We start from the raw sequence: 14,709 nt of genomic DNA, 5'->3' as shown, positions 1-14,709 counted from the left end.
TCTCCTTTATAAAACCGGTTCTTTAAAAAAACATCTATTGTACATTTCTTAAAGAACCAAAAGTGGTTCTTCTTGTACAGCATAGCTGCAGATAATTGTTTTGGGGGACTTTTTTTTTTAAGATTGTGGACATCTGGTTCTGGCTTTAATTGGTGTAGAACCTGAACATACCTTAACCTTATGTGTAGGTTCTTCAAACTCACAAAAAAGTGGTTCCCAATGGCAACACTATGAAGAACCCTTTTGGCACTTTTATTTTTAAGACTGTACACTCTTAAAAATAAAAGTTCCTTAATGGTTCTTGGCTTGGATTTATGGTTCTGGGAAAAAACTGGCTTTAATTACTGTGTAACCCCTAAATATACCTTTACATCAAAATGAACCACCTTTAAAGGACAATTTCCTTGAAAGGAAAGGGAACCAAAAGTGGTTCTTCTTGTGTGACACCGCTCCAAAGAACCCAGTTTGGTACTTTTATTTTTAAAAGTGTGGACATATCATTCAGGTTTCTGGTTCTTCACATACATACATCTTTTGGTTTTTTAGGGAACCTAAAGTGGTTCTTCTAAGACATCACTGCAAAGAACCCTTAAAAATAGAAAACCCTTAAAAACAAAAATGCTTGCTTAAAAAAAGCTTCCTAAATTGTCCTTGGCTGGATGTAGTTCTTGAACAATACTTGTATACTTGTATAGAACCTTTACTTTATGTGGGGGTTCTTTCAACTTTAACAAGGTTCCTCACTTACACTCTGCATTTACAAAAATCGTTCTTAAAAGAACCAGATGGAAAGATGGAAAGTTTCTTTAGGGAACCAAAAGTGTTCTCCTATGGCATCACTCCAAAGAACCCTTTTTGGTACCTTTGTTTTTGAAGAATGTGGACGTATGGTTCTGGGAAAAAGCCTTTATGTGGTATAGAACCTTTGCATTACATTTACATTACTCATTAAAAAAAGGTTCTTCAGTGGACCTAAAGTGGTTTCTGTCTTGCATCACAGCAAATTGGCATAGAACATTGACATTATATGGAGTTTCTTCACATTCACACATTTCATTTACAAAAAAGGCTCTTTAGGGAACCAAAAATGGTTCTTCTATGGCATCACTCCAAAGATCCCTTTTTGGTAGCATTATTTTTGAAAAAAGCGGATGTATCGTTCTGGGAAAAAACTTTAATTAGTATAGAACCTTAACATTGTGTTTATATCAGTCATTTACAAAAAAAAAGTTCTTCATTGGACCAAAAGAGCTTCTTCTCTGGCATCATGCCAAATTGGTATGGAACATTTACATTATGTGGAGGTTCTTCACAAACACATATCTCATTTACCAAAAAAAGCTTTCTTTAATAAATGAAAAATGGTTCTTCTCTATCATCCAGCCAAAGCCTTTTTTGGAAAACCTTTTTTGGAATATTAATTTTTAAGAGTGTAGCTGAAGGTAAGCAGCATATAGAAATGAATTAAAATAAAAAAAGATCTATGTATGTTAAGCTGTCTTTTATTATATGAATTCAGTACATAAAAATCCCAATGACAGTCATCTACATATGTTTAAAATAAAGTTGCAACTCCAGTCCCTGCTGAGCTGAGGTAACTGTGCCTCCACGTATTCCCCTGCTTAATAAAGTGATGGCAGTAAAGAGTAGTTTGGGCTGCGGGAGCTGGGAGGAGAGACGCGTGTGCGTGCCGTCTCACGCCTCAGTGAGTGTGTGTGCTGCAGGAAGCTGGGTCCAGGCAGGGCGAGCCTCCTCTTCACCTCCTCTGCGAACACATGCAGTGAGTACTGAACCTCCTTACCTGCGCTTATAGCTCTCAGCTCTGTCAGCCTGGCCTCTTCACGCTTCTGCCGAGAAAGAACTCATGAAACAAGATGAGGCTCACCGCGTTTAAGACTCTCTGTTCATGCTGGACATGAGACAACTTTCTTTTAGCTTTTAGTTTGTTGGGTCTTAAATCATCAGGCCTTCCTGCGATAAGACCTTGAACGATGTCCAGATCAGTTCTCGCAGCAGCAGTGGACTGATAGTGTGAAGGAATTGCACTGAGCTAGCTTTTATTACTGTCAAACCTGTGAAAGAGCTGCAGTATTTTATTATGGACTGTCTATGACAGCTTGTACAGCAACTTCATCAGAAAGCTTTTCATGCATGAACTCAGAGATCTAGTGGGCAGAGAGGATTGAGGAATTCAGTTTGAGCATTTTTCTTATAAGCACCGTGTTAAAATGTGGTCAGATGACAGACAGGCAGAGTACGAGGAATGATTATAGACATAATCATTATCAGAAAGGAACTGAACGAAACCCACTGGGAGCATATTGATGTTAAAAAAATGGTTTTCACACAGTCTGCTCCAGAATAAGTGATTAAATGATATTAAAAGTCGAGGGCTGCGCTCTCACAGTGACACATGGTGTTTAGATGTCTCTTGGCACGGGGCAGCCTTCTGGGGATTTTTGCTGTGTGATGTAAATGAATATTCGAAATAAGATTATTAGTCAAAAGTAGAACTCGCGGAACGCGCCGAACTTTTGGCAGAGGCGAGCGGGCCAGTGCCTGAAAGCCGTCAGCTCGGTAACGAGAAGATTGGTTGTTTATAGAACTTGAAATGTTCAGAAGGAACGTATCTTCGGGGCCGATCCCAGGAGCCAGGCCTAATTAGAACCAAATGCTTGAAATTCACTTCAATGGAGCCACAGATCTCTTTATGTAGCTTGGCAAATTGCTTGCCTTTTGTCAGCTGTAGTCAGTGGCTCATCCCTCCCTGGTTGCCCCCCACCCCGCACTGCATTTGAATGTGCTTCATGGATGCGGACACTGGGGAGTCTACCCCCTCCCCCTTTGAGGCCTAGCCCAGCAAACATGTTAAAGAACGCACTTGTTGAGCCCAGGCTGTTTTTGATTATGCTCTCTTTCAAGTGTTTGGTGCTTGTGCTATGGCCTTCTAGAAACATTACATCATGAAGGGGGGTGGTCAAGCAGAAGGAACAAAAGGAGCTCATTTTCTTGTCCACCAACTTGGGCTAATACTTATCATGTTTGTCTGAACACAATATGAGACATCTTAGCTGTTATTTGATGAAATGTGGCACATGTCTCACAGCTGTATTCAGTGTTGAAGGAATACAGCAGTATTTTTAAAAACTTAATCTCTAATTGAAGCTTATGCCTGATTAATAAGGACAGTAGTTTTGATGCACTTTCCTGTACTGTTAAGTGAGCAGAAAGAACTTTTTTAAAAAAAGAACAGAATACTTGTTGATGCAAAAATGGAAAAAAAGGCATTGCAGCTGCTGAATTCCAGCAGTAAATGTTTACACATATTCACTCTCATGAATTCTACAGTCAAATGTATTTGTAAATTAAGCTGTAAATCTGTATAATTCATTGTTTCTAGAGATGGACCACTGTTCCTTTGGGTGGGGGGTGGAGATTTTACAGGCTCCACCCAATTGCAATAGTAGCTCCAGCGTCCAATGCTGGATAAAAATTCATAAGAAAGCTTTGTTAAGACATTCTCTCATATCTCATTTTAAGACTTGTATTGTTGAAGTTTACATTCATAATCATTCATAATATATAATCTTCCAAGGCATCATACATAGAACATGTGGAGGTTCTTTAACCAGAGGTTTCCAATCCTGGCGACCCTTTGCTCTGTGCACTTGTGGTTTCTCCATTCTACACACCTGACCCAGCCAATAAGGTGTTTGTTATTAGTTAATGAGTTGAATTAAATGTCTGTGAGGAGACAAAACACAAAAATGTGCATAGTGTTGGGTTTGCCAGGGCTCAGATTAGGAACCACTGCTTTAAACTTCAACAAGGTTGTTCACTTGCACTCCTCATTCACAAAAAAAAACAAAAAAAACAAAAAAAAACATCCAAGAAAGGCTCTTTAGGGAACCAAAATGGTTCTCCTATGGTATCATCCCAAAGAACCCTTTTTGGTACCTTACATTTTTTAAGATTATGGATATATGGCTCTGAAAACCTTTTAATTGATAAAGAGTGTTGACATTATGTGGAGGTTTCGTGCAATTAAACATCTCATTAACAAAAAAGGTTCTTCTGGGATTCAAAAATGAATTTCCAGTGGCATTACTACAAAGAACGCTTTTTGGAACTTTTTACAGTGTACACTCTTTAAAACAATTCCTAAATAGTTCTTTTCTTGAATTGAAGTTTTAGGGAAAAAATCAATTGATTTAGAAACTGCACATTAGATGAATGAAGATGTTCTTTAAAAAAACTTCGGTAACACTTTCTATGAATGTCACCTTTGTAAGCGTATATAAACACATTTATAACGTGTTATAATGTATTCATAAGGCATTATAAATGTGGTTATAAATTTTTATAAAAAAGAATGACACTGAATTACACTTTATAGCCATGTTTATTATACATTATGAATTGTTAATATAATGCATTATAAATAGTGTTAATAACATGTTATAATGTCAGTGCCAAAGAAGTCAGTCCCAGCTTGGAGACTGCAAAGTAAAGACAAATACCAAGCTAACGGTGGTGTACATTGACTTTCCCACATTGGGTAAAACACTGATGGCAGCACTAGTTTAAACTCTGACATTTGAAACCTGTAATGTGCTTTATTGTGTATGTTTTAGTGTTTCAGTAAATCCTTCAGTAAATACTTCAACTTGAAGCCTCACTCTTAACACTGGAGGAGGCTTTAGTACAGTACGCTTCACTTTACTTAGAGCGCACAAATACAACTTATGAGCTCTTATAATTTGTTATGATCAGTACTTATAATGTATTATGTTAACAATTCATAATGCATAATAAACATGGCTATAATGTATAATGCATTTTTATAAATATTTATAGCTATGTTTATAATGTCTTATGCATGCATTATAACATGTTATGAATGCGTTTATAGATGCTTACAAAGGTGACATTCATAGAAAGTGTTAGCAAAACTTCTTTTTCCACAGAAAGGTTCTTTAGGGAACCAAAAGTAGTTCTCCTGGCATCACTTCAAATAACCCTTTTTGGTACCTTAATTATTTTTTTGGACCTGTGGCCTTTGAGGTGGTGTTATTACAGGCTCCACCCAATTGCACATGGACATATCTCACTCTAAGACCTGTATTGTTGGAGTTTACGTTCATAATAAATGAGAGAGAGCTTAACTGGAAACTTAAATGGAAAGTATTTCCACCTCATTTAGGAGCTAAAACATTATGAGCTCTTTCACAAACAGCTCAGCTCTCTGTAACTCTGAATTGTTATTGAATACTGAATGATAGTAGTAGTTTTCCCCATTAGTGATTAGATTTTGTTTTGCACATGTAGATAATGGATTGTTTTGTGCTGTTTTGTTGATATTAGGGTTGTTATGGCAACAAATCTTCAATGCAGTGATGCTTGGATGCTTTAACACAGTGATATAAATAAAGGGTGTTTGGCTTATAGTATGTATTTAAAACTTTATTATTTGATTAATACTTTATTATTAAAAACGACTAGCTATATAGCTTTGCATTAGCCTTACTTTGTAAATTTAAAGTTAATGGTTTAAAGTGACATTCACCTTATGAAGGCTTGTACACAGGTGGTCTCCAGAAAAAGTTCAGAGTCCTCCTCACCCTGAGACCGAGAAAAGACCAAGAGAAAATAAAGAGCCTGAGACGACTATTTTGCAGTCTGAAGTACTACAACACTAAGAGATTAGATTAAAAAATGCTGAAATATATATATAACATGATGCATATTGTGTAGTAAGGCATTCTTGATCATCTTGTCTCATAATTTACTTAAATAACATTGCTTCTGTTCACATACAGACATACACACACAAACACAATTATTGCTAATAGTGTTTATGTATGGATTGCACTTCACCACTGGTGCAAATTCAGGTTGTGGGAGGGTGGAGGGAACGTGTACCTCACACCTTTTGAAACAAAGCAAGATCATTTTAGGGTGTTTTGGGATGGTTGTCAAAAAAAGTTCAACCTGGAATCATTTTCAACACCTATTATATTATGCTATACTTTACTATAACTATGACTGTTTGTTGACTTATGCCACAACAGTTATTAATAGTCTTTCACTTCTTAATTTTCATCATATTTATCATTTTTGGAGTTTTTGCTGACAGATAGGACTAAGAATTTTAGTGAAATAATAGAAAGATAAAGATGCCATTGTAATAGCCAAGAAATTGACTCTTTATACTGAAAATGTATGATATTCCTGTTAATAAACTTATTTATTTCTGTGTTTGGTATTGACATATTGACATGAGACACCGACGTGATAAGTATAATTGTAGGCGTGCTTTGTTTAGCCTTTTTACATTCAAATTGCTATGTTAGTTGTAGATTAATGTAATCCTGACGCTGCCCCCTCCCGCTTATCCCAGCACATGTGCACCCCTGTATCTCTACTACAGATTACTGCAGTGGATGTCTGAGATTTCTTCACTACATCTAATTTTTTATCTATTTGATTGACATTACATTTCAGTTATTTTTGCTCTCCTTCTTTTGTAATATTTTTGGCTGGAATTATGAGACTTCAAGTCAATATTTCTCAGGTGTGTTAGACTAAATAATCAGGAGAAGACTTAATTAATGCACTATTTTATTACAAAAGTTCACCAGGTGATATTGGGTAAAGTTACTATGCAAATAACAGCTGCGGTTCACCAGTTAGCCCAAATGGAAAGACTACACAGCTAAATAAACCCAACAGACTAAATACCCACTTAATGAATCATAATTTATCAGGCTAGAGGAAAGAATATAAGGATGGCATGACTCTACACAAGACTCTGGATCTAAAATAAAAATAAAAACAATAGAAAATACAGATTAGGTAGAACATAAGTCATGTTCTTTAGCAATCTCTGGAGTATACGTAGAAATATCTGTGTCAACATCTCAAACATCACCAGGTTGGTGGTACAGTTAAAGAGAGTGAAAAACCTCTTTCAGCCCTTGTGTCATGGAAGAATATCATTTTTCATAGACATTTTGCTGTAGCTAGCACATGCATGACAGACTGCAGCAGTACTATGTCATCTGCCCCGCTGTCTGGACGCCTGGGTTTAATTCACTTCGGACAGTCTGTAAGCTCTCTTGTCGCTGAGCCTGATGAAGTCCCTCACGGGCAATCGGCCAGCTTTAGGAACTGCAGAGTTTAACTGCGACGTACGTATCAATTTCTAAGCAAAATGTACATTTCTCTTTCTGCAGAATTTTGTTATTCTCATTTATTCATTCTAGAGCTTTGAAATAATTCCTGCAACATGCAAACTACTGAACACTTTTTCCACTGAACTTTTAGTGAGCTAGCTACTGATGGTCCATACCACGCAAGGTTTTAAAGCCAATAAAATGGTCACCTTTACAGTAGATCCTTGATTACACATGCTTTCAAGAAAGGGAGGAGCATTAAATGGTAACTTTATATACTGTAAAAAATGAGAAAAATAACTTTTTTCTCATTTCATTAGTTTCCCAGTTAATTAAAGAATTTGTTCTTTACTCAGTTTTTCCATTAGATGGTACTTTTTCTATCACACAGTCCCAACATGCATTTTCTCCTCTTGGGCTTCCAGATGTGGACAGATGTTGGGTCATTTGGATTTAAACTCAAACTCTGATGTTGAGATGAATTCTTACACAATGACACCACATTACTCAATTACTTATTACAGTTTATTACACATTTAATTTAAGGACACAGAAATCTGAGTAATTTCAGGACCTTACCAGTGGTGCAACAGACAAGATGCTCATATTCCCACCAGGAGGTTGTGAGTTTGAACCCAAGTGATGCCGCAGTCCTCTGTAACTGGGAGTCCCAGAGGAGAAAATGCCTGGTGGGATTGTGTGATGGAAAGGGTCTCAGCTAGTGGGGAAATTAAGTACAAAAACAAATTCCATGTTGTACAACAGACAGAGATGCAGAACTGAAAAAATGTGAGTTGGGAGAACTTTTCATTAAACTAAGTTTAAATGGAGTTAACTCTAGTGTTCTCAATTTGAGGTAACTCAAGAAAAGCAGCCTAATTAATTATCTTTTTGAGAATGACTGGCTGACTAGCTCTGGATTATCTTGCTTAATTGTTTTAAAAGCCAGTGTTTTCCATGTACAGACACCAAAATACTTGGCACAAAAGATTGGCGCAAAACCCTGACTGGCTTCTGCCAGAAACTGTTGGTTAAAAAAGACTATGGAGCCTTAAACAAGGTGCAGTATCTACATTACAAGCATATATCTTCATCTATTAACCCAATCCAAAAATGTGGCTATGTCTGCTGTTCAATCTGCTCTTTTCCATTAAACATCTCTCAGTCACGTGATGTGAAGTAACGAAGCCTAAAAATGAACAGATTTGATTTTTTTTGCCTTTTTTGAACAAGAAAACACATTATGAGTCACACATCAGTCATGTCTTATCGTTACTCTGATTAAACAAAACAATAATAAGCACTTACTGATCCAAACTCTGCTCTGAAATAGCCTGCACACTCACTCAGAAACAATCACTGAGTAATAGGTCTTGTGCATCTTTTATACAGTGATAGAAAACAAAGTAACTTACAGAAAACTCTGACTGTACATGCTGATATCTTTCACTCTGGACAGCATACACTTACACACACTTTTGACTCCTCTGGCAGCATATGTAAATGAGTTGAAGAGCCCCTATTCTCAGAATAGATATATTCAATCATATGCAAAATACCCCTGGTCAAATGACATGTTTTGTTAATTTTCTAAGTGGAAATAAGTTAACAAGTCCTCCACAAGTTACTTAAATATGACATTTTTCTGCAAATTGTAATGCATCATTTCTATTTATTTGCTGAGTTTAACAAATTGGGGAAAAAATAAAACATAAAATATAAAATGTGTCGTAACCTTTACACAGGACACATTTTATGTTATTGTAATTTATTTCTTTTATTTCTTTTATTTATGTTAAATTCAGAAAATCAACAGTAATTGTGCAATAAAATGTGCAGAAGTGTGTTCTCCCTCGAGGATGTGTTCACTTATGTGTTTAACTTAGAAAACAAACAAAGCATGTAACTTGTGTTACAGGCACTGATTTCAGAATGATATGTTAACAAAAAGCAATGAGGTTGATAACACATTACGTATCTCATCTTTGTACTGTTTTCATTCAAATCCAGGTCAAGGTAGAACATGCATGAATTTAGCCTTCTCTTTTTTTCCCTTCGTCACTTTCACTAGTCACTATTGCATCTGTCATTGGCCCACCTGCATTAGCTCAGCATATCTCCTGACTGGATGTGCACTCTTAAAATAAAGGTTCTTAAAAAGTTCTTGCTTTGGAAGTTTGGTTCTATAAAAACTTCCAATGCAGGTTGATGTAATATTTTATGCCAAGTGATTTTGGATCATGTCCATTGGTTCATTCATCATGAAACTGTGGCACAGTGTAAAGACCAACCGGTAATTTCAGATTATGCCAAAACATTATAAATAAAAAAAAATGAAGATGTTTGTCACTGACCATAATATTATCTATCTATCTATCTATCTATCTATCTATCTATCTATCTATCTATCTATTTATCTATCTAAAATCAAATAATATTTATCTGTTTATCTGTCTGTCTCACTATCTATATATTGTCTATATGAAATTAAATATCTGTCTGTCTATTTGAAATGAAATAATGTCTACCTTTTTATCTACCTGAAATTAAATAATATCTATCTATCAATCTGTTTACTGTCTGTCTGTCTGCCTGTCTGTCTATCTATCTATCTATCTATCTATGTATCTATCTATCTATCTATCTAGCTATCGAAATTAAATGATTTCCTAAAAATCCGGATACATTTGATTTACACTCTTTTTGTCCTTTTTTAATCTCATTTTGAAGAGGTAGTCTAAATTTAGCCTGCACATACGGCCTGTTACTCTGGAAAATCATAGCATGGCTGAGTTATGTAGAGATTTGTCAGACCTGTGCTGAGGTGATGAGTCATAACTGATTGAGTTGAGAACAAAACCTTTTTCTTCACAAAGTACAAAAAACAAAACACATTCCCCTCTCGCATGCACACATCAGAGTCCATGACACACGTCCAACAGAAACAACCAACAGAAATAGGTTTTGGTCTATTTTGGTCTGCTGCAGTGCGTATTTTTAGAAAAAAAAGTGACACACACAGCATTGAATTGCAAAACGATAAGGTCACTCGGTGTGTTTTTTCTTCATCATTTTTTTCTTTAGGCTGTGATTCACACAAACTATGAGATGAAATTGCTGTTATTTTTTCTGTTCCTGAGAAGTAGTGATATGCTTTGTAATCAAGTGACTAATTCACCCTCTGAGGGCAGTATAGGGCCACAACACTTCAGCATTATCTCCTAAAAAGGGTTTATGTAGTGCAAGAATGGTTACTATCACAGATTTATCTACACATTCCATGTCTTCTCATATCTCAAGGAGATGGACAAATATTGCCTTTTACTGCAATGATCTTCTCTTATGAATACTGTCCTTGTCCTAGTGACTGTCCTTAGTGACAATTGTCATCAACACTTTCAATTTAATATTAAGAATTTCTCATTCTTAGCTCATTAAAACAAGCAATGACATTTTGTCAAAAGTTAATATCAAATGTTTGTGAGTAGAAAAGGAGATATTTTATTGTGATCTAAAGTTATTGTTGCGATGAAGTCTAAAGTCTGTGATGCACCTGTTCATACAGAATGAAAATTAAATGGAAATGTGTATGATTACTATGTAACTAATCATGTAATTGTGTAATTACATGTGAATAGTGGAGGAAAATAACAATTATAACAAGTTAAGGGTAAAATGAAATTGGAGAAGTCCCTAAAGAAGAAAAATGAAACCCACTGTCCAGTTAAAGCTGGAAATATGAACGTAACCTTAGTAGATAACGTTTAAACTAAAACTGCTTTTTATTAAAACAAAGTTATGTCAGTGAAATTCCAGTTTCATTTAGCACAATTTAACCTCATCACATTAACATGTTGTGCATTCAATATAAACAAGGTAGTGTTATAACGGACAATGAATGCTTAACCAACAGCAGTGTGGATTATTGTGGTCAGTGGCTCCTCTCAGCTCCTCTTGTAAATGACTGTGCCCTGTTGGGGTTGGCTGATGTGTTGCTGGAGCTGTGACAAGATCCGGGACTGAGGCTGGTTCTTGGTATTTGAAATGTTTTTACAGCGTGTTAAAATTCATCTCTTTCTGTTTACTTTTTAGGAGTAATATAGGAAGGAAATGGTTTACTGTGTATCAGTGTAGAAGAGGATGTGTTCTTCAGGGGAAAGACGGACTAATGGTTCATTTATGATTAGTAAAAGAGGTTAGATGAAAAAAATGGCGGATGACTGTTCAAACATTAGATTATCTATTGTCTCTGAGTGGCTGTTAAATCCAGTAGTGAGGCACCTGGAGGCTCATATAAGGTACAGGGTAGCTTTCTGTCGATGACTTCAACCTCAGAATGTAGAAAGTGATGAAAGTGTGTAGATAAACATGTGTCTGTCATAATAGGCCTGTATTAGCAGTGTTTGGAGCTGTTTCTGATTAAACATAAGATGATTTTGGTTTGAATTATGTTGTTTTTAGTGTGTCTGTAATGAAAGAGTGGTAACTGTAGGCCACACTCCTTTTTCTTTAAATTCACATACTTATTGTGGCATGCTTTCACCTGGGGTGGGCCTAGTACAGCAAAATTGTTTTTAAACCTCATTTTCACACCTCCACTGCTTTGATAGAGACAAGCAACTGAAAAAAAAATGTGTTGTGCTTGGAATTAGAAATTTTACCAACTACTAGATTGGCTTCTTTGATTTTCTCCCATACATGATACTACCGAGCTAGTAGGGTGAAGGTTAGAGAAGGCATGATACCACTTTTTCTTTTCCGATGCCACTATTAAAATCTTTTATTAGCGACTGATACCAATCCATAATTTCTTCTTTAAAAATTGTTATGCTTTAAAATGAGCAGTTTTCAGTTGAAGCACTTCACTCAAGATGAGCAGAAGTAGGCTATCATACTGAAACTACTCAAACACTCTACCTCCCCTAAGTAATACACAGCTAACATCACATCACATCACACAATGTGAGTTTATGCTATTTCAGGCTCAGTTTGTTACAGGTCTATATCAGTACATATAAGCTGTCTCTGGCGAAGGGTAGCATGTGATTCCTTGAGTTATGTGAAGCTCTACACTATTAGAAATAAAGGTGCTGTGCAGGTACATTTTTTTGTTCATCAGGGTACAATCAATGTAAATGTACCCTCAAAGGTACAACAGTGGATTCAAGGTCCAACTGTGCACCTTAAATAAGTTTTTCCCAGTGAAAAAGTATGTATTTGTACTTTTCGTAACCAAATGTTTTAAAACAGAACAATAAAATAAAAAGGCTGGAGACGAGACGGGGTGTGTGGAGTCAATACAACTTAGACAATATCATGTCAATGGATTATGGTACAATTATGTTCCCTGACTAAAGATACTGAGATGTACCCTTGAGGGTACCACCACAGTGACAGTTTCACACCTTTTTTCTGAGAGTGTATTTCAAACTGCCACTAATGCAGCATCATTGGACAACTTAACATGCTTAGAGGAGAATGCTAACTGCCAATTCTGTTACATTAGCTAACAGGCGCCCATATGGGATAGCATTGTGCAGAGAGATGGGGAGACCCACCAGGAGAGAGCAAGGTCAGTTATGCTCCCTTGAACTCCGGGCCACAGATGACTGTGGCATCGCTAGAGATAGGGCCAGTGCTGAGTGGCTTCATAATAAAATTTAATATTAAAGTATGTCTAAAACTGACAAAACCTGCTGGCAGGAATCCAAAGTAGATGGGATTCTTTGGAATCCTTGCAGTAATGCCAAAGAAGAACCACTCCCAAAAGAACCTTTCAGTGGATGTGCAAGAGTGAAAAACCTCCACATAATTTAAAAGTTCTATACCAAGGCCTAGAACTATAAATGAATGCCAATAACATTTTAGGAACATTTTAGGAATTCACTATTTTAGGAAAAATAGTGAATTTAGTAATTTTGTCATGTCCACTTTTGGTAGGCCAAAGAGAGATCTAGTAGTTTTAGTAGTTTCAAATGAAAATGTGCTTTAGTGGTAGACTGGATAGAGAACATATACTGTAGTGTGAACACCATCTGCATTTTCACCCAGTTAATTACCTAAATGAGAAATTAGACATAAGGTTAACAACAATCATGCTCTGAAATGCATTGTGAAACAAGCCTACACCAGAGTTTTAAATTAAAACAAGTGAATCCAATTACAGCTAATCAAAAGCAGCTGTCACAGCTACAAATGTATAACACACAGGCCAGATAGTAATACAAGGAGGCCTTCTGTGTCAGCACAAGTGTATATGAGTATTGTATAATGTGTAGGCAAACTCTTCTGTAATCTCAACCATGGGCTTGCACGATAGCACAAACACACAATTATATTTAGAGGTTTATAAGCCACATGTGCTTCACTGTCTTGTTGTTTTAATGATGATTCGTGATACTGATGTCACAATATGTGCTTGTCTTAATTTACTGAACGAAGCAAAAAGTCCCGGTTAATGCCGGGATCCCCCAATCCCCTCTTATCCATGTGTTTATTTACATAAGCTGAATGAATTCATTTGCAACACGGTTAATAGTACATTTTTCCTGGGTAAACAAACTATTCCAAAACATTTGGATTCAGTTATCAAGGGGATATAATATCCTAACAAACTCATTTCTTCTATTAATAAACATGACTGCTTCATGCAACGGGAACAAAGCCCGCAGCACAAAGCATGTTGAAAGATGACATTTTACAGCAATGTTCTGTTGGGTTTGAGACTATAAACAGCATTTAGTGATTAGGAGTGGATTAAATATGCTCAAAAAGATATATCCCTCTCTTTTGTTACCCATCCAATATTATTGTGTTTCATCCAGCAAATGGCTTATCCTGGTTATTCACTGAAGTCTACTTGATGTTAGAGTTAAGACAACAAGCAGAACTCAGCTAGCAGTGAAGTAGGATCCACTTATACAGCTCGCTGTGTGCATTAATTGGCCATTTTATTACTTTCTTACTAGGGCTCTAATTCTTGAGTCAGGTCTGGGACAGTCCAGTCTGGTGTTTGTACTCAAACCTGTCTCAGTCTCGGTCCAACTACTAGCATCTCTATCCAGAGAAGAGCTTTAGCACACTTGGTTTGTCTCAATGGCAAACAGAGCTGAACTCTGGTGCTGTAATCTGATGGAAATGTAAACCGTTTTCGTAAATCTTTGTGAAACTCATTTAACTACTAGATGTGATAAACCACAGTGAGAAATAACCAAATAATATCTAAACAGATACACACATGTTCAGAGTTGTAGCTGATTTTACTATGACTGAGAAAGCTGAAACATCCAGAATGAAGTAAAAAATTAATATCCAGAATTAACATCCAGAATGCCTTGCTAGAATTCTAAATGGGTGCAACAAATAGTGTGCTCCATATGGTTGTTAAGAGCTTCCGATTTGTCCACCTCTATTCAGTTGTAAAGTTCTCCTCTATTTAGTTGTAGAGTCCACTTCTATTCAGTTGTAGAGTCCACCATTATTTGGTTGTAGAGTCCTTCTCTACTCAGTTGTAGAGTATTTCAGGCAAAGAGTA

At 36.3% G+C, this 14,709-nt stretch overlaps 1 protein-coding gene across 1 annotated transcript in view; it reads left to right on the top strand.

Moving 5' to 3' along the window:
- Positions 1 to 1,668: 1,668 nt before the first annotated feature.
- Positions 1,669 to 14,709, top strand: part of myocd (myocardin) — a 133,942-nt gene continuing 120,901 nt past the window's right edge. The window contains exon 1 of the mRNA XM_036572948.1: positions 1,669 to 1,780. The gene's annotated coding sequence lies outside the window, so the exon portion shown is untranslated. The remainder of the gene's footprint in view (positions 1,781 to 14,709) is intronic.

The sequence above is a fragment of the Colossoma macropomum genome, unplaced genomic scaffold (assembly GCF_904425465.1).
Source record: "Colossoma macropomum unplaced genomic scaffold, Colossoma_macropomum, whole genome shotgun sequence".
NCBI classification, from domain to species: Eukaryota; Metazoa; Chordata; class Actinopteri; order Characiformes; family Serrasalmidae; genus Colossoma; species Colossoma macropomum.
The sequence above is the reverse complement of the archived record's forward strand: the minus strand, read 5'-3'. Positions and strand labels throughout refer to the sequence as shown.